Genomic DNA, 27790 nt, shown 5'->3' with positions numbered 1-27790 from the left:
CAGGGTTGAAGTAATAGAATTGTACATTACAAACCTTCACATTTTGGGTGTTATGGATTCAAAGAACTTTTCTGCTTATTATGGCAGGCATATATCTTGTGTCCATCCAGTCCTTATTAGCTAGCTGATCTTTGTTACCTAAATATTCTACCTCAAGGGTTGGGTTGAGTAATACACAGAATATCATAGAAAGCTAAACAGTGCATTAAATTAAAAAACAAACGACATAGAAAAGAAAGATAAGTGACTTTGAAAGTGATCACAGTCTTGAAAATACAGTCCATCTATTTTTGACAGTTGATGCTACCCAAGTAACATCGTAACAAAAGTTGTTTCTCTTTCTCACTTTTCTTCTACAATGAGAATCCTTCAATGTTTTATGGGGTTCTCAATCTTACAAGTGGATTACATAAGGAATGATCAATTTGAAAGAATACTTATTTATGACTTAATGAGGAAATTGATTGCTATTGCTACAATGTATATGCCTAAAGAAAAAAGAATAAAGTGAAGAAATAGGACATCTGTTATGCCCATTATCATTCTTGTTATTTGGAGAGATGCATCTTAAATTACTTCAGAGCTATGTTACCCACAACAACATAAATTTGATCTTGATCCTAGGTAAGATCCCCCTGGGAAGATGCCAAATCTTGTAGAATTTTTGAGCCCTTACTTAAAGACATTCCAAAATTTGTTAGCATTTTAATTCACATCTTTTAATGTGTCACAAAATGGAATAGATGTGTGGTAGAACTGCTCTTTGAACTAAAGGGGAAATTCCCTTTAAATTAAAAACTAACCTAAACTACATAATATGTACTCGCTTCTTTACAATTTTTACAATGTTTTCTATGGGATTTCATGTGAAGGACAAATGAGTGGGTTTTAGACCTAGAGCGGGAAATTATCACCTTTTTCCTTGCGAATTTTGCACCTGTTCAAGAATTTTCAATTTCTTCCAAGGGAATTTGAGAGTTGTGTATGGATTCTCAAGCGAAATTCCCACTTGTTGAAGGATTTTTCAATAAAAGCCCAAGTGAAATTAACCTTGTCTATAGATTTGAGGGCATAATTGTACTTAGAGAAGGAGTTTCATTTTTTTCCTTAACAATTTTCTTCTTGACTTGTCAAGCAAAATTTCCCTAGGATTGAGCCCTCCATTCCTCATCTTGAAGATCACTCATTCATGAACTTGAATCCTGATCACACCCCTCTAAGGATTAAACTTTGCACTCTTACTTCATGGATTGATCAAAGTTCCTTCCTAGACTGACAAGACATTGGTACCTTTTTAAAGGCTAAGAGATCAAAACAACTGGCAAGCTAAGCAAAACTAAGCTAACAAGCTGAAAAAAAAGAGGGGTCCCCATTTGAAATCAGGCATGTGTGTTTGCAACACAACAACTTTATTACCAATTTTTAGATATGCAATAAGCATAGCATCATCAAAGTGGTCCCCGACTATGAGCAACAAGTACATATAAATAGTAGACCAATGTTGGTTAAGGCTACCAACCAATAACTAATAACCTGGTCGGGGACTAACACCACAAATACAAAATGTAACTATTTATTATATAGATTATATAGCCGACTACAACATAGTTATTTATTCTTTGCTAACTACAAGGTTGAAATATTCTAAATCATATACTAGAAACTGTGAAATGCAAGCTATATATGACCTGATTAGAATACAGTAACATTGCACTTAGAAACCTAAACAATAAAATGGTAACATAATTAGTAGCAAACTTAAAGAAAAGTGTATAAGTACACATTGTTGAGGAAGGTAGAATATATGGCAAGGTAGAAATCATACAATGAGGAGTAACTGGTGATTGTGTATGGTACAATTTGGTAGAAATAGCCATACAATCAAGGTTTGAATTGTTTGTGGTTGTTGTACAATGATGAGTTTGATGTGCATATGGTAAGAGGAGAAAGTCATGTGGTTAAGAAGTGATGAATGCAAATATTTTTTTTTTTATGTTTTTCTTCCCTTGACCATATAACATGCAAAGAATTACTTGTGTTATGTAAATCCTTTCTATTGTCATACAATGCTTGGGTCCTGTTGATAGTGTTTTTACAAACTATGCAACATATAATAAAATACTAAGTATTCTATCCCCTCTGGAACAAAGACTCCCAAATGCTAAGCTGTATGATCAAGTGGGATGACTTCAAGGTTCTCGAATGTCTGGTCTTGACGTGCTCTTGGATAGACTCAGTTGTATATGATGTGATATTGCTGGGATCACAAGGTGGACTTCGTTGAATGCTCGAATGTTGCTGGAATGTGGGATTTCACTTGATTTGAAAAAAAAGGAAAAAGGATAGGGTTGAGAGAGATCTAATCTAACTCTAGGAATGTAAGAGCATTGGACAATCTTTGATTAAATTCAACTAAGTCTTGCTTTGACATACAACAAACATCTCCACAAGGCTAGTGCAATCTTCTAAGGATAGCTTTATGATTTTCAAATCAAAACTACAAGCATAGATACCATCGAGTTGATGCATACCCATGAAAGAATGATAATTGAAGTTAAGGTTAGCTAAGATGGATCCAGTTGATTGCACAAGGCACTTTACAATCAGCAAAGTGTTAGTAGTATGGATATACGAATTTCACCATTAATCATACACGAAGTTCTTCCTTTCATCTAAATAACATGAAAAGAAACGAGAAGTAGAGACCATGCAAATTGTTGAATCAACACATAGAATTCATGTAATGTCCCCTTTTTAGCTCGTTCCTGTCTTGATGGTTTAGCCTATCATTTTGGCTCTCGTAGGCTAAAGCAGAGGGTTAGAGGGTCCTAGTGGGCAGTTGGCAAAGTGTTCTCTTCTCCAAAACTCAGTTTGGTTCAAGACTGGCCTTTGCTTGACTCAGTTTCTCACACTTACTATTTATAGTAAGTTAGTGGATGATTGAGAGGGATCCTTACTTTTTTTAGTAAGGCAGTTGGATGCGTAGTGGATGCAGTGGTTGACTTCCTGGTTCAGACAACTCGTCAAAATAATGAGTATTTAATGAGATATTAATATTTTAATGGCCTTTAATGATGTTTAATTATTTGTTATATTATAAAGTTATAAATTGACTTTATAATAAAGTGGGGCCATTTTGAGGGTCATGAGTAATTAATACTCATTGGAAAAGTACGCCCACAATTAATATTATTTTCCTAAGTCCATGAAGTAAGTATTAAAATAACATTTAAATGTTATTTAAGTGCTTTTGGGGTCGAGCCATTTAGAGAAGTATTAAAAGGGCTTCAAGGCAAATCGAACTCATTATGTTATGACTATTTGACTTTGTCTTTTATCAAGTGCTTTGGGATTTGTGAGACCAAGGGTTTCTGCAGATTATCAAGCATCTTCAGCCATTGGAGAACAAAAACTCTTTAGTGTTTGAGCAATTTTGAGGTTGTGAGATACCATTTGAGATTATTGCTGGAGTGTGGGCTTCATTCGGAAGTCCAATTTGTGCCTAATGTGAAGGATTTTATCAAGGGTTTGTGGAGCAATAAAGGTTAATCAACTGCAAACCTGAAGATTCATTATTGCAGCCATTATAGATCAGACTGAAGCTTCATTTCAGATTTTATTGTTACTGCAGCCTGTAGAATTCATCACCAGGTTTAGGCATGTCCTTCAACAGACCTAAACGCCTATGAAAATGTGCCTCACTATTCATCTTGGTGGACACCACAGTTAGTGCAGCCTTAGTGAATGTTATATGTCGAAGAACTCTTTACTAGCAGGCGCACCATCAAGTATTTTCAACAGCAAACTGCCATTATTTTCTAGGTTTCTCATTATATATTAACATCATTTAGTTTGGCACATCGTACTTGGCTTTGGCATTCGAAAATAAGGAGTTACAAGGTTGCACAATAACTGTTTGATGAAATTCCTTTGCTGTAGTTATTCATTTCAGTTTATGTTGAATCATTATTATGCATGCCAAGTGTTTGTAGAAATGCTTATTGGCTGTAGGAATCAGTTACAATCATTTTCAATCTTCACAAGCCATTGGAAATCCAAAAGAGAAGTCTTGCATTGCATCTTTGTTATTTGTTAAGCTTATTTACATCCATTTTTTAAGCATTTGGTCATCATTGGCAGTCATCAAAACAAAACCAAACAAACTGAAACAAAGAACAGCAAGTACAGACTTTGCAAGGCAAGTGTATGACAGTATTCCTAGGAGCTCAAATCATCACAACAAGGTCAGATTTACCAAGGGATATTACAATTCACCATATCTTCAATGAAGTTTACATGCTTTTTGACAATATCTTGGCAACAATCTTTGCCTTCTCTTCCTAACTATTTGCTATTTGCTACTGAGCTACTAACTATTACTATTCGCCATCTATCAACCTTTCGAAATGAAGAAGTAGAGCCTTATATAGTGCTCTTAGTACAATTCAGTTGCTTAGATTGATTCACAATCAATGGCCAAGATCGAAAGATAGAAACCCATTGCAAACCATTTAATGCTTGATCAATGACAAAATTACATTTGATGGGACACATGTCTTTCTTTGAAAATTCGACCAATATTGATGATGATGTGTTGACGTGTCTAAATTCGCATCGTTGCAAACTCCATCCGGGCAACGCATAATAGAATGTACTCGCCGAGTATCCTATCCTCTCTTGAGATAAGGAAATCCCTAATGTTGTTTCTTGTGTTTGATCAAAGGGGACGACCTTAAGGTTTTGATTGTCAGGTCTTGACTGCGGGATTACTCAGTGATTGATGTGATTTGCTGGGAGCACAAGGGGACTTACGATTTGCAACAAGGTAGTTTGCTGCGATTTTCGGATTGCGAAATAAAATCAAAAGGGAAGGGTTCAGGAAGCCTAAGGACAAGGATGATAACAATTGATGCAGTGGGTAGACAGATTTCGATAAACCAGTTCTTGTTTCGTCAGAGATACCCTCACAACTAGACAAAAACGGTGCAAGCTCCAAGGGATGAAGGATTTTCAGACCGGAGACACTTGTTTTAGGCACCCAATTCTGGCGCAGCCTAAGATGAACACCTGCAGTTGAATTAAGCACATTTTGGGTTCAGACTAACCATGCACGGTGACCTACAATCAGCAGACCCCCAATGGTATGAACCAAAAATGCATCAAATACCCCTCCACACTTCACCATTAAAATCCATGCACTCTAAAATTAAACCAGCTGAAAGAAACCATGCAAACAGGATGAAAACAAGACAATAAACACCAAATCAATGTTTATATATTGATTTCAGTTGCCTATTACAACAATTTCTGCAGCATCTCTATGCTACTGCTAAGAGCTAACCTATTCTATCTTCTAAAATCTAACTACAAAATTCTAACCAACTGTCTAACTATCTAACAAAAATCTCTAACCCTTTACAAAAGAAAGGCCTCTGCCTTTTATAGAATTTACAAAATTGAATCGAAGGCTAGGATGGATTGCATCCGAGGGTCCTGATTTGCCTTCCAGAAGCTGACAGTTTTAACCTATGCCCAATCAATTCTCAGTTATCCAACCAACCACAATTCCAACTACCTGCCACTATTTGGCTTTCATTCGGTCAATCCGGTAGTTGGACATAACTGTCCACAAAAATATCTTGCATGGGACCCATAGGTAGTTTTACAATAAAACAGTTTCAGTTTAAAACTGAATTTCTGGAGTTAAATCCAGCTGTGTACTTTTCCTGAGAACGCATGATTGTTGTACTCAGAGTGTTCTTCGGTCTTTGGTTCCGGTGGTGGATTTTAGCTTGTCGCCCAATGACACGCTTCCCAATGTTTGGTTGCTCTCGCACTCTTGCATCTTCTTCTTCAGCTTTCAGCGCCTGGCTTTATCGTTTCAGGCCTTCTCTTGGTTCTTCGATGACGTCCTGTGACCTGCAAACAACAATTTCATTTTAATAAATCAATTTGAAAAATTAAATAATTTAACTTAAGAAATATTAAATTTTAACGCCTGGCTCGAGAAGCTCTTTGTGAGATGTATCTTGAAATGCCGTTTTCTCTTCGAACATGAAATCTGATCCTTGGTCTTGATGGTGTTTGGGCGATCTGAATCCACTAAAGCTTCTTGGCTGATTGGCGAAAAGTGATTTTGCCCCATTGTTCAATTTCGGCCTACAAGTTGGTTTTGAAAATATCTTCTGTATTGGCATTTTCGAGCTAAAAGCCACTTTGCAAACTTGGTTACTTAATGCCCTTCTATCTTTAAAAGTTTTCCTTTGTCTTTTGAAAATAGGCAAAAATGGGGGTTTTGGATGGTTCTTCAGAATTTTCACTTTTGTGTTTAACCCTTAAGTGTCTTGGGCATTTTGCTCCTCAACAAACTATTTAACCTTTGCGGATTTCCCTATGCCGTTGAAAATGGGGGTTTATGGCATTTCCGCAAGGTTTAGTATTTCGCGATTTTTGCTTCACGCGAACTTCGGTGGATTGGAAGTGATTTCAAGGTTTTATACAAACTTAAAAACTCCGCGATCTTCCTGTAGGTCGTGAACTTCGGCGAATGAGAGGCCCTTTCAAACTTAAAACTTTGACAAATACGCCCCTGTTGCCGAAATCGCGTTTTTGGGTCTTTTTCAAACTTCAACTTCATTAACTTACCCTTTGGATCGCGATTTTCGGGGATTTGGGAGGTTTTTCAAACTTTCAAAATAGTGACTTTGCCTTATAATTGAAACTTCGGCACTTGGAGGAGGTTTGCAAAGTTCAGAGTTTTAACCTCTTAATACTTACCGAAAATCGCAGTTTGGGGAGTCTTTTCAAACTTTAGCGTTTGGAAACGATTTGCAAACTGTATTAAAAATCACGATTTACCTTATAATACGAACTTCGGCATTTTGGGTTGCTTTTGAAACTTTTAACTTTGTTTCACTTACCCCCTATAATGCGATTTTCGGGATTTTAGGGAGGTTTGCAAAGTTAAGTTTTAGAGTATTTTGGAAATTCTTTAGAACATTTGACATTTTTGCGTTAGACAGTGAACTTCGGAGTTTTTGGAGAGTTTGAAAACTTTATAAAACTTCGAACACTTACCAAAAATCGCGATTTTACCTTTAGGCGCGATTTCGGGGTTTATGCAAACTTTGGCGATTTGGATCTTGCAAACTTCGGCGATATAGGGTCATTTGCAAGGATTTAACCTTTTCGCGATTTCCCTATGGATGTCGAACTTCAGTGATTGAGGGGGTTTTGCAAACTTTATTTATTTTTTAATTTTTTTGCGCCTCTACCTCATATTTTGGCCTCTAAGGCCATTTTGCAAAATTGAAAGTTAAAACGCTTTACCTGTCGTCTTCCTCCTACGCGATTTTCTATTTGCCATTTTTGGCTCTCTGAGCCATTTTGAAAGTTAGCTTGAAAGGCCATTTTGCAAGTTTCGGGTGGATTGGGGATTTCGCGAATTTTAGGAAAGCCTTGAATGATTTTCGGGCAAATGGTGTCTTTTGCTACTTTTCAACTTCTGGAGTTTCGCGAACTTGAAGACTATGGACGATTTGATTTTTAGCCATAGCAAACTGGGGTGATTTGGCTTTGAGGTATGAAAGGTATTTGCAGAAGCATTCATTTCTCTCGCACAGGCAGACAAAAATTAGGGGGGTCCCCTGTCAACTGACGGGGTGTGTGTGTGAGCACAACATGGCGTTAGGTGCATCGAACTCTGTGCCCACAGGGGGTAGTTATCTTTTTTGTAGGATGAGTTAAGTACATTGAATCTGGACGCCTTATCTTGATTGGATGTGATGACTGGGCGCCACCTCAGCTTGCTCGATCTTTGTAAGGCATCATAAGTTGTTGATGAATGAGGCATATCTCTTGATACTCAACATTTTCAAGCTCTTGATGTGATGATGATTTTGCTCAAATAGATCCTCTAACTTTGATTAACTCTTCTGAAATTATCTATTGTCTTGATCACTTGCATTTTGGAGCTTCCATCTGGCTATATTGGCAATGATTCTTGAATTTCCATTGTGAAAATTTCCATCCTTGAGTGCTTGATGAGGGTCAACCATGCTCCAGCCATACTCTACCTATGAGAGTTGTTCAAATTAGTCTCATGATATAATGAAAATGTTTGCAAGTAGAAATTAGTCGCCTAGGTTAAGCATCCCTACCCTAGAAAGGCAATTGATCAAAATCTTTCAAAACCCTAGGCATTAAATCAAATCCTAAATCTTGCAAATCTGATCCTAAACTAAATGCCCCTATCTACACACTCTGGGACGATCAAAATGCATCAAATTAGAACATTCCAAAACAAAACTTCATGGAAATAATGAATAGAAATCAGACCAGTCTCTAAGTGAGGTTCGATTTTGAATAAAATAATCAAATAATGTTATTTCAGATCCTTATATAAATTCTAACAGACTGATTTTGCTAAACCAATTACCTAAGTTGCCGAATCGGAATTGAAATCAGAATTGGGTGCGTGGGTACGATACGTTGGTATGGCAAAAAAAATTTGGAGGCTTGGGTACTTTTGGACAAAAAATATAAAAATTGTAAATATATATTAAAAAATAAATATATAGTAATAATTATTATTTTATTTATACTTAATAATGTTGTATAATTTTAAATCTATAACTACAATTTTTTAATTATATATATCAATTTATAATTTTACCATATAATTATGAATATATAGTTTAATAAACACTATGTTAATATAGTATATAATAATTTAAATTTTAAAACTATTATATAAAATTATAATTTGTTAAACTATTTAAAACTATATATTAAATATATAATAAATATAAATGAAACTATTACGGGTGGGGAGGGGTTATAATTATAGCCAATCGAATAGGATTAGATGAAAATACTTCCTGACCATACCACGTCAACTGAGCGTGCATTTACTGTTGACTTTCCCAGACTTACCAAACACGGAGGGCTATCCGGCGTCGCTTATTATGATTCCCGTCATAGTTTTTTTCCAGACATAACAAACATGGAGCGTTTTATTATTTTGATTCCCGATATTGGTTTTCAATTCATGTATTTTATTAAATATAAACGAAACGCCAACAATTTAAATATTATATTTGCAATCGTAGATTTCGTTTGTAACAAAGCAAGGGTTTTATTCGTAGTGCAGACCGCAAGAGATAGAAGTGCTTTTTAAGGTTTTCCAAAGGTCGGGCTGGCAAAAAAATTTGGCAACAAAAATTCTGAACCCCTCAAACAAAAAGCGAAAAAAACCCTCGAATTCGGATGTCCGACATGGATTCGTCAAAGAAAACGTGACAAACTTGCCACATCATTCCAAATTCGTCGGGATTCTTGGTTGGAAAAGTGGATGCGTTTCCAGGGCTAAATGAAGGAACCCTATTGGATTCCATAAGGATTCGAGGACGATTCAGATTCAGAAACGAATCGTCCCTAGAATCTGCAGGAAAAATGGACGTACTGGTAACTTAGCCAATTACCCTTCACAAAATTTGTCTTCTCCAAATGAATGTGATTGCTGGGTCTGACTGGGTTTTGCTGGTGTAAATTCAATCATTTTCAGGCCTTGTTTGATTCCAAAAGTTTGCTTAGTCGCTTGTATCAAATGTCCCTTATTTCATTGTCAAACACCTTTGTCATAATTGCGTAAGGTAAGCATTGAACTTACAACGATCTTGATCAAAATTTTATTACTATGTTTGGAAAGAAGTCGCTGTATATTGGGATTAATTTTCAACACTTGGGATTAATTTTCAACACCCTGACTAAATTTCTTCTTCACTTGTGTGAGGATAAATTTGAATTGCTGTATTTGGGTGGACCTTGTTGAAGATTGACTTGTGATGAAGGGTTAACAATTTTGCCTCTCCAAGGAATACGCTGTGATGTTGTATCTCCAAATCAACTTCGCCTTTTGGGTCTTGTCATTTTATGACACCCTTGGTCCATCACGGAGAACCGATCAGAGATACGATCCATGGACCAACGCTACCCCAGTTGATCAAGGAGAAAAGTAGTGGATTTATGAAGTGTGAAGTGCTGTCTTGTTTGGAGAAAGTTCCTTTCCTTAGTCTTCTTTCCTCTTCCCCAGAACTCTAGAACCCCGAGGTTCCGAAGTTCCTTCCTTAGCCCCTTTTTCCAGTTTCCCGGAACTTCGGAACCCCGAGGTTTCGAAGTTCCTTGCGGTGTCTCCTTCCCCTTTCCCGGAACTCCAGAACCCCAAGGTTCCGAGGTTCTTTCCCTTGTTTCCTTCTCTCTTTCCCGAAAAACTGGAACCCCGAGGTTTTGAAGTTCCTTCCTTGCTGCCTTTTCCCTATTCCCCGGAACTCCGGAACCCCGAGGTTCCGAAGTTCTTTCCTTGCTGCCTTTTCCCTCTTCCTCAGAACTCCGGAACCCCGAGGTTCCGAAGTTCCTTCCCTTGCCCTTTTCTTTTCTCGGAACTTCGGAACCCAAGGTTCCGAAGTTCCTTTGCTAGGTCTCCTCTTTTCCTTTCCTTGTCTTCTTCCTTTTCCCGGAACTCCGGAACCCCAAGGTTCAAAAGTTCCTTTCCTTGTTTCCTTCCCCTTCTCCGGAACTCCGAAACCTCGAGGTTCTAAGGTCCTTCCTTAGTCTTCCCCACTTCGGGAACCCGAGTTTCCGAAGTCCTCCAACTTCTTCCGGCTTGCAACACTTCCGGATGCCGTGATCAACACTCAAAGCTTTAAATGCTCCGACGACTCTTGTGACTTGTACACCTTTTGTGGAGCTACGGGGGTGCATTTAATGAGGTTGTAGGATTTCCATCAAGAGAGGTATAGGGCCATGCTTATTGTGGTTACTTATGTCATGCCTGCATGCTCTGACTTTGGAGTGTCAGTCAATCCACCTTCTTGAAGTGCCTTTCTTCTTAGGATTGCATTTTCAGGGTATGGTTAGGTTGCTTGCATGTATAGAAAGTTAGGTGCATGCACTTCCCTGCACTCCCAGACTGACATTTTCCTGCACACACAAGGGTCATGATCACTCTTGTAACCAGTTTTCTATATAAAGGTTGTTAAGCCTCATTGTAAAAGGTTCTCTCCCTGCTGGCTTGAGCTATTCTATGCTCTTTCACTTCTCTTGTATTTATCTTGCATTTTTGCAACTGTAAGTTTGTCCATTGGCCTTATAATGAATAGAAATCACCATTCTTGCCTTCCTTCAACTTATGTATGCTGTGTATGTTTCCTTACCTTCATCATAGGTGTATGTTTTGTGGCTCTTCTCTCATATATGCTGTATTAATTTATATCTGAGCGTGACTTGTGGGAAACCTTCTCCCCTCTTGACATTTAGTGAATTCTAACCTCCATACATGCATTGGGGTCACTCATACAACTGAAGTTTGTGCATCTTCTAGGTATTTCAGTTGATTCTTTGTGTCATTTTGGGTAGGGAGAGAAACAATCTCTTATCTTGGTGCATCACCTCCTTTTATTTTAAGCATTTCTCTCTTCCCCTTTCCTCTGCAAGTTGTTAGGATAGGCTTAGGAGTAAGTTTTGAAGTGTTGAGTTGGTTCAACACCTGCCTTTGGATTGAGAAGGAAGCCGACCTTCTCTAGAGATTCAACCCCCTTGCGCAAGGTCCCACACTTCGGGGTTGTTTCCATGTTTCACAAGGTTGCAAGCTTTTGTGATAACAGGTTTGATGTAAATTCGGTATTAGAGCCCAAGTTTCAACACTGGGTACTCTGGGTTTGTAGTGAGCCTATTTAGTTTGACCTTGTTGCTTAGGTCTTAATGTTTGTATTTTCCTTGTCTTATCCTTGCCGTAGAGTTGAACCGTTTTCTCTTTTGTGGTGCTAGGTCATGGCTAGGAAAGCTAGGGGAGGTGGCCGTATGGGTGGCCGCAAGGGAGGTAGAGGTGGAGGACGGGGCCGTGGTTCTGACCATCACAGTCCTTCACCACCACCCACTCATGTGAGTGTTGAGCCGGAACAGTCAGTTCATCAGGATCCTCAACATGCAAGAGAGCAGATTCCCGAAAGGGAAGAGCTGAGACAGATGTTTTAGGAGGTTTTGGCTAGGTTAGGCCACAGGCTTGAGTTTGAGCAGCCTATTCATGCTCAGGTTGAGGAGCCGCATCAGCAGGTTGCAGAGGAGAGAGAGGGAGAGATCACCCAGGAGGAGGGAGATTCCAGCTGACTGATATCCGCCTTCTTTGGGTCACATAAAGGACTTGATGAGGTCCAACCCTCCTTACTTTGATGGTATGTGTACCGGTCTCGAGGCAGAGACCTGGCTCATCAGTTTGGACCGGTGTTTTGCTATGTTTCCATATAGTAGCAACACCAAGGTGAGATGTGCTATTATGTGTCTCAATAGTTTTGCTTCGATTTGGTGGAGATTAGGGTTTTGGGAAAAATATATTCAACCTAGAATTTTAGTTTAAAAAGGGGAATAAGTCTTTTATTTTGGGAGAGACGGGGAAGAGTCAGGGATTTTGGTGAAGAAAAGTTATTTGGAAGCTTGTTGAAGGATTGATTCTCTTCTACAAATTTCTTCCAAGAAAGCTATACTAGGTTGGGTGGCTTCTTTTGATTGTTTGTTTTTAAAGAAAATATTTTTTTTTATTTCTTCCCTTTGTCTGAATGATGTGTGTGTTAAAATATATGTCAAATACAAAATTCTTTTTGATTATTTCTTGTTCTTGGCTAAAGTCCATTTCTGAAATTAGTTTCTAGTTTCTGGAAAGAAGTTGTTTCCTGGGTGTTTGAAGATTAAAATTTTGAGAAAATTTTGGGAAAAGTTATTCTGGCAAATTTTGCCAAGATGTTTAACTGTGCATGGAAATTGCAAGATTTGGGAGAAATGGGTTTTGCCAGAGAAAATGTCCTTTGGTTTGGTATTGGATTCGATATTTTTCTATGGCTGTTCTTTGTATATTTGTGCATCTCTGTATATTTAGTTGTGAAATTATTTGAGAATTAAATTTAGTAGTTATTTAAGTGTATGAGAAAATCTGTATGAATTAATTTGTATTTCCTGGAAAATTTTTTATTGGAAATAAAATTGAATATTTTCTTAGGTTATTGAAATTTAATATTATTAAGTTATTGAAATTTAATAGGAAATAAAATTTATTGATTTTAGATTATGGAGATTTTCTTTTAAAAAAATAATCATAAAAAATAAAATAAAAACGTTGGTAGCAACTACCGAATGGTAGCAGTACTATCGGCGGTAGCAGTGCTCCCGGCAGTAGCAGTGCTACCGTAAGGTAGCATGTACTATTGACGGTAAAACCTGGTACCGTATGGTAGCAGGGGGAGGGGGAATTTTATTTTCACTGTTCCCTAAATCAATTTTCGTGCAAACCGAAAAAAGGTACTTTCGGATTTCCGTGCCAGAGATATAAAATTTGGTTTTTAACTAAATTATTATATATAATATGTTTATATATATATAAATAAATATATATATGTATATATATATTAATATATAAGTTTATTTTAATTTTTGGACATTATACCATTTAAATATTATTTTAATACTATGTTAGTTAATTCAGTATTTAGTTATTTTCAGAAAAGCTTATAATTTAAGAATTTATATTTATGCTTAGAAATACATTAGGGGGTTAATTTTTATGTGATTTTATTTAACCTTATTTGGACAAATGAAAACATTGATTTCCTTGTATTAATATAGTTGAATTTTCTTACTTTTTGGAAAATCTTTAATTGCAAGTATTTTATGCTTTTGGTTGTTTAAAGAAAAGATTCCCTGTATTAGGGTCTTGTGTAAATGGTATTTGCTGTCAAGCTTAATTTCGTTGCAATTCTGGTTGAGTTGTCATTATGTCATATGTTGTTATACCCCCTTGGTTAGGTGTTGTTGTATAACCTTGTTGATATGAGCCATCGTATGTTTTGTTCCAAATGGTCAATCCTGGGTTAGTGATTGTGTATCCTTCACCTGTGGTTTATCAGAATTAGATATGGTTGTCTGTTTCACCATAGAGTTCTCGTAGAGAGACCTTTCCTGTTAGTGTCCTATGAGAGAGTAGCTTTTGAGCGGGGGTCGCGCCCGAAGTGGATGGCAGGATAACCCATCGAAAGTCAGTTAAGAAGTGATAACCTAATAATTGATTAGGGGGTGGGTAGTTAAAATATTAATTAAGATAATATGTCTCGCACATGGTTGAGTGCTTGTATAGGCTCAAGATGTGGTGAGAAGGCCTGGAATGGCAAACCTGTCACCTTGTCTTCACGAAAGGATTGGTAGGGTCCGCATGAGACTTAGATGGAGCTGGAGGTTCGGGAGAGGTTACCGGGATAACCCAGGATGGGGGCCGGGACCTATGGAGGCCTACCAGGGTAACCACCGTAAGCCATGCGATGACACTCTCTCCTTAGAGTCACTAGTGTTTGTGAGTTGAGTCACATGGATGTTTGCGGAGTCCTGTAGTTCTTTCGTACTTTTCTTATTTTGCTTGTTTGAGGGTTTTCTACTATCTCCTAGCACGGTGGGGTGGTTCCATTTCGGGATCACATGGTCGGGTGGTAGTGCCCCTTCCCATCGGATGTTCTGGATTGTATCTTCAGGTGTGGAAAGGCTTCGCTGGTGTTTTTTGGTTCGTGGTTCATGTATCAGCTCTTGTTCGTGATCATTGTTCAGTTGAGACCTTGTGGTCATTGTATCCAACTTTTATGTAACCTTGATATTGTAACTTTGTAATCCGTGGTATTATTGGAAGCCATGTATTTATGGATATTGTAATATTATGTCAGTGGAATGTATGTTAATTTAGTTGCTTTGATCTTTTGTATAGATGATTTATGGATAAATAAATGCATTGGAATACTTTGATTCTTTCATTATGGAATTTAGATGTATGTGTAGTTTTAAATCTTGAGCATTTAATTTACCTAATTAAATGGACAATTGGATTAACCATGGTGTTAATATAATTTGTGAATTAATCTTCGTTGGTAACCCTTAGGAAATCATGTATTAGTCTTCTGCTGTGTTATTAAACGTGCAATTGTTATAATTAATGCACTTAATCTTTTAAAAAAAAAATATTTCACCCTTTAGTTGCCTAGTTGTGTTGTTTTCCTTTAGGATTCCTGGCGGGGCATTACATTCGGCTCCAATGAGTCAAATCGAAGTCACCACCCTCACACCGCCTTTGCAAAATGATTTGATATGGTATCGCTGTTTTTGCTTAACTCTTGACATCGATTATAGGTGTTTGAACTTTCATTAAATGCCTTAAGATTTATAGCTAGGCAGAGTTTGATCTTAGAAAATGAAATGCCCATCTTAGGTAATGGCGGGGCTCGTTTTGAGAGGGAGGTGTGATTTTACCTTCTTTGCATTGAACGCCCCATACCCAACTTGAATTGAATGCCTTATACCTGAATCGCATTGTGGAGTGGGTTCTGAGCAATGGTGCCTTAAATGTGTCTCCCGTGCTTACCCAAATTAAATGTTTTTCATAGGTGTAGCAACTTGTGCTAAATTCCTTGTAATCAATTCGTGATGCTAACCTTGGGCTTTAAAGTGCATATTTTAAATGCTGATGTCCAACTTACACCGTGGAAGGCAATTACGTTTGGCGTTGATCCATCTTGGCTTTAGAAGACCTTGAAATGTTTGCATCGCACCTTGCACTTGTTCAAAATGGTTTCATTTCTTGCTCACAATGTCCATTAAATGGATTGCTTCATTTTAAAATTCCGGGCAAGAATCATCTCTCACATTGGGGTTCATTAAATGATACATGCTAAGACTTGCTCAAGACGTACTTGCCTTTGCTAGGGGATATCGTTTAAATCATAGAGAAGCTTGCTCAAAGGACAAAACGGTTCTAGCCTGGGATGGGTAGCTTTGGTCAAAGGACAAGAGGGTTCTAGCTTGGGATGGGTAGCTTTGGTCAAAGGACGAAATTGTTCTTTGATTTCCATGCCTTAGTCAAATTTTGAACTTGAAGGCGAATCGCTCTAGCTTTAACCATTGCAATTATAAACTCACTTATTGCTGACCTATCTAAAGGATGACACTCAACACTTTATTCTAGAACAATGATAAAAGCAAAGAGGAGTCCCCAGTTGTGATGGGGCAATGTGTGGTTTGGTCACAACAAGTCCTTTGGCCATGTTTTGGAGGGCCAAATGGTATGAAAGAAGGAAATTTTATTATCATACTCTTTGATTATTCTCCCTAATGGTTGCAACATGATTATTGAAAAAGGAGTTCATAATTTTTTAAAATTCATTTCTTTTGGCTTTTCTTGCCATGTGATGGCATTTGGTGCTAAATTTTCTTTTGGAGTCTATTTATTTTTATTTAGTTTTTACCACTGTTTGTCATTCAATAGCAAATAAAGGTACTCTATTACTAGTTATTTGTTTAATTTTCTCTTTCTCTACCCATTTAAAAAGGCTTGAACTTCAATTATAATTTTTTTTCATTTTACTAATGAAGACCCACCTATTATTTTCCTCTCCAACTTCAAGATTTTTCTTTTTTTTGCCTAATTCATTAAATGGCCATTTTCCTTTCACTACTTTTTTGTCTGACTTGTTTTTGATATTTTTCCTTTTGTAATTTTTTTTGAATTTTGCTTTGATCTGTCTTCAATATTGTGGCATGTTAGGCAGTAATTAGGAATAAAACTTTTAAGTTATTGTTATGTTTGGAGTCGGCCGTGTGGGTTCACTACGACGGTTGGTACCTCAGCCAACCGCCAGATATTATATATTGCCATGTGAGGGAATTTTTGACAATAATGTTGATGTACTGAATATTTTGGAATGCAATAGAAGAACATCTTTCTGCCATGTGATTGTTACTTCCATGCTCTATAGATAATTGAAGTGTTATCATATGTTCTGTGCTTATTTCTTGTTCATTCTGGAAACTTAAATAACTTACAGTAGGGACTAAACATTTTGGCAACGTTGCCGATTCGAATTCTGGAGATCAATATGGCAGCAGGCGGAAGCCACTAATGGGCCGACCATTTCAACAACAGTTAATAGTCATTGAAGGTGATACACACGAAGAGCCCGTGCAAGCGGAAGTTAGGGAGGATCAACTGACGGGGGATTTGGTGGAACTGTGGGACATTTTTGTCACCCAGTAAGTGCAGAGGGAAGCTCGGGAGAGAGCGACCATTGAGGGCACAGTACGTGAGGAACTCAGTAAATTCTGCTGTGTTTGATCTTTTGGGGAGCTATTGACGTGTCTAAAATCTCAGAACTACAACTTCATCCGGCCAACGCACAATAGAATACTAAGAGTCCTATCCTCTCTTGAGATAAGGAAATCCCTAATGTTTTGTGAATTTGATCAATGGGGATGACCTCAATGTTTTGGTTGTCAGGTCTTGATTGTAGGATAGCTTAGTAGTTGATGTGTTCTGCTGGAAACACAAAGGGGACTTATGGCTAGACGGAATTGGTTTCGTACAGGTTCCCTAAAGTTTACAGTCCTATATCATTTGATTTGCTTCTAATTGATGTTATTTCAGCTTGACTGGCGGGCTTCTTTAATGAAAAAAGAAAATAAGGAGGTATAAGGATAAAGAGTGAATAAGAATAGCTAACTAATTTAACTAAGATAGCATATTTCAACACATAGACGGAAGTCTCAAAATAACTAGAAATTACTTTGCCAGCTAATTAGCACAACTAGGTAAAAACCAGTGCAATCATCTAAGGATTTTGAATTTTCAAGCTATTTAGATACGAATGATAGATTCTTACACCTATTGATCCAAATCTAATAACGAAACTTAGCACAAAAGGGGTTCAGACTAACCATGCAGAAAAACAATAATCAATTATTTCCTAATGGTATGAACCAAGATTTTCCATCAAATACATGCATAAATAATTGTCTGAAAGTAAATACAGTTACAGCAATATGAAATAAATGGAGAAGAGGACCATGCACTCATAGTAAAACAAACACAACTTTAACATCCATTAAATCCTGTATATATTTTGCTAGAGTTTTTGCAACAATCTTTGTTTTCTGCCTACAACAAAGGAGAAACTAACTCCTTTATATAGAATTCCCCAAAATAGATGAATGGCCAAGATTTAAACTTTAAACAAGAGGGCTAGATTCATCCTTTATCAAAACTGCCCATACCAGTGATTTTTTTAGTAGCTAATATTCATCAATTGGCTATTTTTTGAAATTTGGGAATCAAAATTTGGCTAATAAGTTCAACTTTAAGGTGACCCAAATCGCCACATTTTTATGAATTTTTATTTTGGTGTTATTTAAATCGCCAAAGAGTTTATTTTATTAATTTTTAAACTCAAATATTCGCCACAATATTCGATACATGATTGGATCAGATTCACCAGCATTTTATAATTTATTGTCGAAATCTAAATTAATTTGCCAATAATATATCATAATTATTAGTTATTTTAGGTTTATATCAACAATTTTTAGATGCCACCATTGATTTAAAATATAATCTAATGACCTTAGTTGTATTCCATGAGGTAAATTGTACCTAAAAGTATTGCTCATGGGGCTTCAAACTACTTTTGAATTGTTGACCTCAATGAAAATCAATGGTCTAAACGAAGTTTTTGGCCCCATGATTATTACAAATAATTGGTACATTTTATCTCGTAAACAAAGGGGGCTTTTAGATTATTTTAAATTAATAGTAGAAAATAAATAAATTAGAATCTACCTCTTAAACTCATTAATGATTTTCACCTTCAGGCCTCTACGTTTTTATTAAAAACTTATTTTTTCAAAATGAAAGGATTTGCAATAGTATTTAATGTATACTCTTATTATTTTCTAAGATTCACCATTTTTTTCTACTAAAAAAAAATTGATATAAAAAAATTCACCAATAAAATTAAAAATTTTCTTTTAAAAAATGAAAGATTCGCCAATAAAAATTATTATTTTTTATTACAAAAATTAAATATTCGCCAAGATTTTATACAATTTTTTGAGAGGGGGTTTCTTAAAGTTATCACTAGCCCATACCCATAAATGCGAGGCAAAATATCAGCAACAACAAAAGGAGAAACAATAACTACCAAAAAGCTAATCAATAACTACCCAAAAAGCTGCTCCAAAAAGTGCACATGCACGAAGCTCAAGATTTATAACTGTTTTGGTAGTTAGGAATAAACTTTATGTCTGAAAAGTGCTTTTTTAGGATTTAAAAAGAAACTTGCACTTTTAGGAAAGCACTTTCTCTTTTCCTGCTGTGGACCCTTTTTCCAAAAATTCATCCTTGCTATGCAAATACTCCTTCCGGATGTCCCGACCTGCTGTACGCTCTACCCGAACATATTCCCATACCCATAAATGCGAGGCAAAATATCAGCAACAACAAAAGGAGAAACAATAACTACCAAAAAGCTAATCAATAACTACCCAAAAAGCTGCTCCAAAAAGTGCACATGCACGAAGCTCAAGATTTATAACTGTTTTGGTAGTTAGGAATAAACTTTATGTCTGAAAAGTGCTTTTTTAGGATTTAAAAAGAAACTTGCACTTTTAGGAAAGCACTTTCTCTTTTCCTGCTGTGGACCCTTTTTCCAAAAATTCATCCTTGCTATGCAAATACTCCTTCCGGATGTCTCGACCTGCTGTACGCTCTACCCGAACATATTCCTGAAATCTGATGCATAGTTGGAACAACACCGTGCTTGGAGGCATAGGAGGATGGCGTATTTTATATTGCATACCCTCCAAGTGGCAATCTACATGCTTTAACCCATCCTTCCAGTCGGACCGATGAGCCTCAAAATTTAATATTTCCGTATGCAATCCACTGGCAAATTCTAGGTTCTCCATGGAGTATGCGACCTTATCAATTCTCAACCTATCCTCCCAGTTTGGTTGTTCTTTTTTATCAGACAGACTATTCTTCCAGCCAAAGACCATTGATCTGAGGATCTTTCCACCAAGATCCCTCATGTTTTTCAAAATTTCCTCGCATTCCTTCTGCTGTTTATTAATGGCATCTTTTGTGTCATTCTTCATGTTGGCAGTCCAGTACCACTCCTTGAAAGTGCTGATGTCATAGGGATCCAGGATAGCGGATAATGTGGGAATCTGCGTGTGGGTCCAGAAAAGAGCCCTTATGAGGGGAAGCATTGTACTGACCATCTCATGGATCTTGAAACACTCCCTCTTTACCTCAAACAAATTGACAAGAATTGTCTCTCATTGGTGGGCCATTTCCTTTACATCTTCAATGATCCGCTCTCCTTTTTCTTTAATGTCCGGAATCCATTCCCTGACGGCCTTGGTGGTATCACGTACTCCTTCAAACTCAGTTGTAGTCCTTTGTGCCAATGCCAATGGGGGAACATGGGATTCAGGGGCATGTTGTAGCGGCTTCAACAGGTGATCAATGTACCCCTTAGCCTGCTTAGCACGAACTTGATACATGTCTCTCTCAACAGTCATTTTGTCAAGTTGTCTGAGCATATTCTGCACGGAATCCTTGAACTCTTCCCTTTCTTGTTGTTTGGTGGCTCACCCTATCGGGATGGTCGCAATACTATAATTGGCCAATGCAATTTGATCCGCTGGCTTATCGACAGGTGTGGTAGCGATACGAATGGTGCGGTTCCTTTGCTCATCCTTAGTTATCCTGGAGTAGGTCTTGGGCTTTTTGTTACCTTTGGACTTTATCTCTCCTATGCGAAAGAAGATATCCTCCAAGTTGATAGGTGGCTTGACAGTTGCTTTCTGCTGTGCACGAGCAATTAACTAGTCTTGAGGGATGGTCTGTCCGAATGTTATTGCCGAATTCCTGCTCTATTCCTTGGAAGCTTTAGGTGGCTCACTGCCTACCTACACTTGATCGGTCATAGAAGGAACGGATGCAGTATTCAATCCCTTACTTATGGCTGAGTTTTCCCCTACCTCGCTGAACAACTGCCGGGTATCCCCTTGTGATGGTTGCTCTTCAATTTTGTCGGGCTCCTGGGTCTCATCTTCCTTTTGCTCTCCCTCAATGGTGGTGTCATCTTTGCCAGTGCTTTTCAATTATAATTCATGTCGACTTCCCTGTGTGAGCTCACGCTTACCAGCCTCTTGATTAGGTGGAATTTCTCCCTCCTCAACTTGGTTCTTAGGTTCATCGGAGCCAATGATCCCTACCTCTGCATCTGGCTCACCTTGTACTAGAGGATTATTAGCCTCGAATGCATCAACATCACTCTGGGAAGGCGGAGCAGGTATATAGTCAAGTTCAACTACATCATGCTCCGAACTGGGGTCTTTGGATGACGAATTGACTTCCAACCTCCTGATAGGGATCTTTTCCCTTCTGGTTGTTTTTGATGTTTGAGTCCCTCTATTGGCTTTGGCTTTCTTCCTCTTCTTTTTGGGTTTCTCAACCTCCTCTTTTGGTGTGCTTGAGGTTCCCTCATCCTCCGAAGATTGGGAATCGAGATTGCCCATCAGATTGTATGTAAATTGAATCTCTTCATGGGTTAGTCTCTCGATTTGCTGGGATAACCAGTGATCAGTATACCGTCTTGGAGCCTCCATGACCGCCTCAAAATTAGTAATTGGATCTCGAGACCAATCAATGCCTGGCAAGAGGTATTTAACTGTCTCAAATTCTTGGACTTGCAAGCAATTGCCATAATTTGTTACTTGATCTGGGACCCGACGATACTCATAAAGTCGCATTTGCTGCACACTTAGCCTAGAATACTCACGCCGTCGGAACTCACAGTCATCGGAACAGTTGCTCCAATAATCCTTAATTGATGCCTTCGCTTCGTAGCGCCTGCCATACGCTCTCTTTGCCAAATTGTCATGATCGAAACACTTCCTTGGGAAATGTTCCTGTAGGCCATAGGATGCTAATCCAACAAATGACTCAACTTGCACCGAATTCTTGAAATGCGCATCGAGGTCTCCCAAGATCATGGGGAAGGTGAATCCGGACTGTTTCTTATCTTTGAGTAGGCTGCCTGTTGGGTGTGCCTGTCTTGCGACTTCCATAAGGACTATTTTGTCTGTCGGATAGCGTGGAAGTCGGAATGGTGCTCCCTCAAAGCCTGCTATCTTGAGGTAAGTGAACCTGGGAAATTGGATAAACCATGCACCATACTTTTGTATCAAAATGGTAGCCTGCTCTGAAAGCTTTATGTGCAATCCTCGCATCAACCTAACTAGGCGCATTGTAAAGGCATCATTGACATGCTCATACTGACCAATTGCGTAAGCAATTTTGTTCATTTCTCTTTGAGCTATGTCATAGTAATGCAGTTGAGGGTAGCATTCATACACCTTTACCTGATTTGGCCAGTTTCCGATCTCACCTTTCTTGATTAACCCTATCAGTGGCTGGTGTCGGGCAAACATGTAAATCAGGTAGGAAGTCATGGCGAAGTACTTCTTTTCTTCAAGCTCGACCAGCTGTGTATGGATATTATTGCTGATGCTCTGAGCCCAGTCGAAGTTGGACTTCTCGGCAAAGACCTATTCAGTAAAGTAGAACATCCATTCCTGAAAGAAATTGGATTGAGGGAGTCCCATAACCCGGCTGAGTAAGGTGACCATGTCGCCATACTCATTATAAAAATCACTTTTGGGGGTCTTTTTACTGATCCTAATGCTTGGGGGCCTTCTTTCCTTGTACCATTCTTTGTTTATCAATGTCTTGCATGTAGCAGGATTCATGTCATAAGCAACCTGCGCCTCATCAATAGTTGTAGCAACAAGATTATTCGGAAATGGGATATCAAATGCCTCCCCAATGGCCTCGGGTGTGAAATCAGCTAGCACCACATTTTGTAGGATGACTAATCTGGTCTTTGGCTGATAATGTTTGACAGCCTCAACTACTAGTTGATAATTTTGCAAGGACGGAGGGAAACTTGCTGCCTGAGCAATACCACTTTCCATCATCTGGCTGGGCTTGCCATAGGTGTTAGGAGAGTAGACCTTGTTCTTGAAATCCTGAATGTCTATGTGTCCCAAATAAGTATCACCTATGTTCTCCCATATGCTCTAGACTTTTGACTCCCTCACTCCTCCCTTTTGGTATTGACACTTCATTTTCTCTCCTCTGCGTGGAATGTCAGATTTGGAGACCCGAGATGTTCCGGTTGCACTAGGTGTTTTGAGGATTCTACCACTGATTTAGGCATTTATCCTGCACAACCGGACACAGATTACGAGACGAGATGAAGGAAGTGAACGGGTTATTCAAAATAGAGGACAATGTTAGCACATTGTAAAACCAATGATCAAATCGAATTCGAAAAAACATGACGCTTCAATAAAAGAGCTTGATTAACTGGAAGTGAAACGCTATTTGAAATAGGAAATTAAGCTGGTTTTGTTTAAAATTTGCCACTTGGTTGCAGTTCAGGGCCTGAGTGTTTAATGATTGCCAATTTTCGCACTTGGAGAAGAGTTTTGCTTAAGTTCAGTTTTTCAAAATGTTCAAAATTTCCCTAAGTCTGAATTTTACATTTCAAGGTTAATTTCCTGGCAGGCTTTGTTTTGCGCTATGTTCAGCTTGATATTTTCAAAAATCATGACTAATTTTGCAATATTAACAATTTTAAAGGAGGGAATTGAATCATACCTAGCGAATTGCCCAATCATAGAATAAACTTCGGAGACCTGGTTGGTTTTGCAAAGTGTAGCACCTTTCTAATTTTTTCCCTTTTTGGTGCGACTTTGGACAGCAAGGGTTTTACAAACTTGAAAGATCAATGCCGTCCTTCCATTCTTCTTAACTTACGTTTTTGCTCAAGAGGGCTTTTAAAAAAATGTTTAATAGCTCCGCAATTTTGGATGCTGGGCGATTTTCGAGGCCGAGGAGACAAAATGCAAACTTATAAAATGCCTTACCTACAACTCGCGCGATTCTTAGTTTGGTGATTTTCGGGCTGAAAGGATGAAATGTAACCCTCTACTTTGCAAACTTGGTAAAAAAAAAGGCCCCTTTTAAATTGTACGATATGCTGCCAGGTTCAGATCAAAACCATAAAATGCAAACCTCGCGATTTACTCCTTTGCCCAACGATTTTCGGGATGAAAAGACCAATGCAAACTTGGCGATTTACTCCTTTGCCCAACAATTTTCGAGATGAAGAGACCAAATGCAAACTTGGCGATTTACTTATGACGCCCATCCCCTTTTTGCGAGTTTATGATGTTTCGCGATTCTCGGGCTAAAACCCTACTTTGCGAACTTGTTAATAACGCCTTTTATTCCCGGCATTTTCGGGGTAGGAGGCAATTTTGCAAACTTTGAAATGTTATAAAGTTTCAATGTCACCTCTTACTATGACTCGCAATTTTCGGGTTAAGGTCACCTTTTGAAAATTTGCTTTTTTTTAAAAAAAAAAGCGCCTTTCCAAATTTCGGGCTGATAATGCCTTTTGAAAAGCTTTCAAACTTAACGCTTTTACTTTCACACCATTCTGGCGATTTTCAGCTACAAGGCGATTTTTGAAAGTTGATTTTAACGTTAAACGCCCTTTATGATCCTTTTTTCGGGTTGGAAGGACCTTTTGGAAATGTTTAAGTTTAACATCCTTTGCATATTGCGCAATTTTCACCTTGTTTGCCCATTTTCGGACTGGAAGGACCTTTTGGAAATTTCAAAAACGCCTTTTTATTTTCGGGTAAAAAGCTCCTCTTGTGAAATGTTTTAAGGTTATAACGTTGCCTCTCCTCTATTTGCAATTTCGGGCTAGAAGGCCCTTTGGAAAAGTTTTCAAACTAAGCGCTTTACTCCTCATCTTCTGCATTTTCGGCCTGGGCAGCACTTTTGCAAGCTTTTAAACTTTAACATTTTTCTCCCTATCAGGCGATTTTCGGGGTAAAAGGCGACTTTGAAAAGTTTGAAGATCGATGCTTTACTTCATTTTTTTAATTTCGGGCCAAAAAGAGTTTTCGCAAAGTTCCTAAGTATTCACTCCGCGTTGCATATTGGCAATTTCGGGCTAGGAGGCGATTTTGAAAAGTTTGAGATAAACACCAAATTCGGCCTAAAAGGTCTTTTTGCAAACCCATGGACAACTGACATTCATGCCTATTGAGTTGATTTTTAGGCTTACGCTAAAACAAGTCTCTCTTGGAAGAAATCTTGAACACTTCAGATTGCGAGACTCTCTACAAATTGACCGCTTGGCCTTGCGACTTAAAACTTATTGACGCCCCATCTCCTGCATGGGCTGATTCAATCCTCTCATCATGGACGAGATCATTCTTGACCTCCTACGAACTCCTCAGGACTGGAGGAAACGGGCGGGCTCATTCTCCTGAAGGATGACATAGCTCATTGCTTTACAACTACCCGCTGAAACTCAAAATGGTGGATAAAAACCAAAATCCTACACCGGGCAAGACGAAGACAAGGAAAAAAGTTAAGGGGGACCCTGTCGGCGACAGGGAGTGTGTGCAACGCACAACAGGAGCCTTCCTAGACTGCTGGCACGAAACTTCATTGAACGACAAGAGCAGAGGGAAGAAACCAGTTGGGAACGTCGTCGACAACAAATCCTTCATCAGTACGAAGAAAGGAGCCGTAGGGAAGAAGAGAGGGATACGAGAAGATGTCGTACCCCCCACAATTAATGCCTCTACGTCCCAACAAGGAACGACGACGTATTGGTACCAACGGAGAAGTAGGTGAGGGGTCCGTATGGAGATCCCTACGGATCAAAGAACAAAACGAACGAAGATGTCAACTGCGAGAGATTGCCGAAGGGCGGGAGAGTCTGGAAAGGCGAAGCAAGAGTCGGAGCTGTAGTCGGGAGAGACAGCAAACGTGTACGTGGAACGAGTTGGTAGGGGTTGCTAAGACCCTGCCACTGCCAAACGTAGTGGAGGACGATCTCGCCGACCAGGCCGCTCACTCGACGTCGAGTGAAGAGTCCGGACTCAGTCCAAGAGCAATCTGTCAGAGCACTCCGACTGCGACGATAGGGTTGCATGAGACCTGCAGGGTGAGGTTGCCGAACTCTTTGAGAATAACTTGTACTTAATTGGAAATTTGTTGCTTGGGGAAGACTTAAAAATAGGAGGGTCAGATCCAGAAACCTCGGTAAGGAGGCAATATAGGAGTGAGGGTGACCAAAGCGCGGAGGATGTGGGTGGACGCTTAGAAGGCTTGTGGATGGAGCAATACGGTCCGATCCGGTCGAACGCGTACGGTACCTTCTAGGCACATAATACCTTCTAGACATATAATACCTTCCAGGTGGTACATAAAACCCTTCAGACGAAGACAATGGCACACACCCCAGAGAAACAAAAGCAAGACATGCGTAACCATCTAGGAGGCAAACGGCCAATATCACCAGGATTACTGGTTAAAGGCATTTTCGGCCACCCTTCGAGGGATAGCAATTGACTGGTACACGGACCTTGATGCTTAGCATAAAACATCATGGAACAATTTGAAGAAGGCCTTCCAGGAGGAATTCAAACTCCTATGTGACGACAATGAAATTGTGGTGGAGATTTACAATACCAAGCAGGGAAAAAGTGAAAGTGTTGGGGCTTACAACCGAAGGCTGTAGGAACTACTGAACAAAATGGAGAACCAGCTAGCAGATGCGCTGAAGAAGAGATGGTTTGTTGAAGGGCTGATACCATCCTTCAAACGGAAGATGAAGGTGGTCCTTTCGCCGTGTTGTGCGTTGCACACGCTCCCTGTCACTGATAGGGTCCCCCTTTCTTTTTGGTCTTTTTGCCTTCGCCCTGTTGATTTCTGCTCATGGTGTCTCGCATCCTTTTTTGAAGCGTGCCCATAATTAGTCTAGGAAATGATGATGTCATGAGTTTGTTGAAGGGCTGATACCATCCTTCAAACGGAAGATGAAGGTGGTCCTTTCGCCGTGTTGTGCGTTGCACACGCTCCCTGTCACTGATAGGGTCCCCCTTTCTTTTTGGTCTTTTTGCCTTCGCCCTGTTGATTTCTGCTCATGGTGTCTCGCATCCTTTTTTGAAGCGTGCCCATAATTAGTCTAGGAAATGATGATGTCATGAGCAAAAGCCTGGGAATCCGCAAGATGAGTTTAACGTTCGGGCGTTAAAATTCCAAGTGATTGTTTATACTTGTAAGATCGCCTAAGTTGGGTGAGGAATGGGTGAAGCTTGCAAAATCCCCCAAAAAGATGAAATGTCTAAAGGTCGCAGAAGGACCCAAAGTGTCGATTTTCACCAAAAGGATATAGAGGGGAGAATTTTTTTTTAGTTTAAGTGTCAAAAGTTGACAAAACCTCCCAAAATCCCGAAATTCGCACTAAGGGGGAAAATTACAAGTCTCTAAAAAGTTTGCAAAATGGGTGAAAATCCCGATTTTCGCCAATCAGGGGTAAATTGCAAAGAGTTTTTAAAGTTTTCAAGACCTCCCAAAATCTCGAAATTTGCATTAGAAGGCTTAAAGTGTGAAATGTTGAAAGTTTGCAAAGACCCCAAAAACTCCGAAGTTCACTGTCTAAGGCAAGAATGTCAAATGTTTTAAAAGAATTTCCAAAATACTCTAAATCGCCGAAGTTTGAAAAATCTCTTCAAACCCCGAAAATCACACCATGGAGGGTAAATGAAAGAAAATGAAAAGTTTTCAAAAGCAACCCATCGTCGAAAATCGCACTATGGAGGTTAAATTGCAAAAGTTAAAAAGTTTTCAAATCATGTCAAATCACCGAAGTTTGAGCTAAAAGGTAAAATCGCTATTTTTGTTAAAGTTTAAAAAGCAATAGAAACTCCGAAATTTGCATTCCAAGAGGAAATCACGATTTTCGACAAAGTTAAAAAAGAAACTCCAAATGCCGAA

The 27790-nt window shown here is 38.7% G+C and overlaps 1 protein-coding gene across 2 annotated transcripts in view; it reads left to right on the top strand.

The window, feature by feature from the left end:
- Positions 1-27790, top strand: part of LOC131078958 (1,4-dihydroxy-2-naphthoyl-CoA synthase, peroxisomal) — a 311267-nt gene that overhangs the window by 126686 nt on the left and 156791 nt on the right. The window lies entirely within an intron of this gene.

The sequence above is a fragment of the Cryptomeria japonica genome, chromosome 10, assembly GCF_030272615.1.
Source record: "Cryptomeria japonica chromosome 10, Sugi_1.0, whole genome shotgun sequence".
Classification (NCBI taxonomy): Eukaryota; Viridiplantae; Streptophyta; class Pinopsida; order Cupressales; family Cupressaceae; genus Cryptomeria; species Cryptomeria japonica.
The sequence above is the reverse complement of the archived record's forward strand: the minus strand, read 5'-3'. Positions and strand labels throughout refer to the sequence as shown.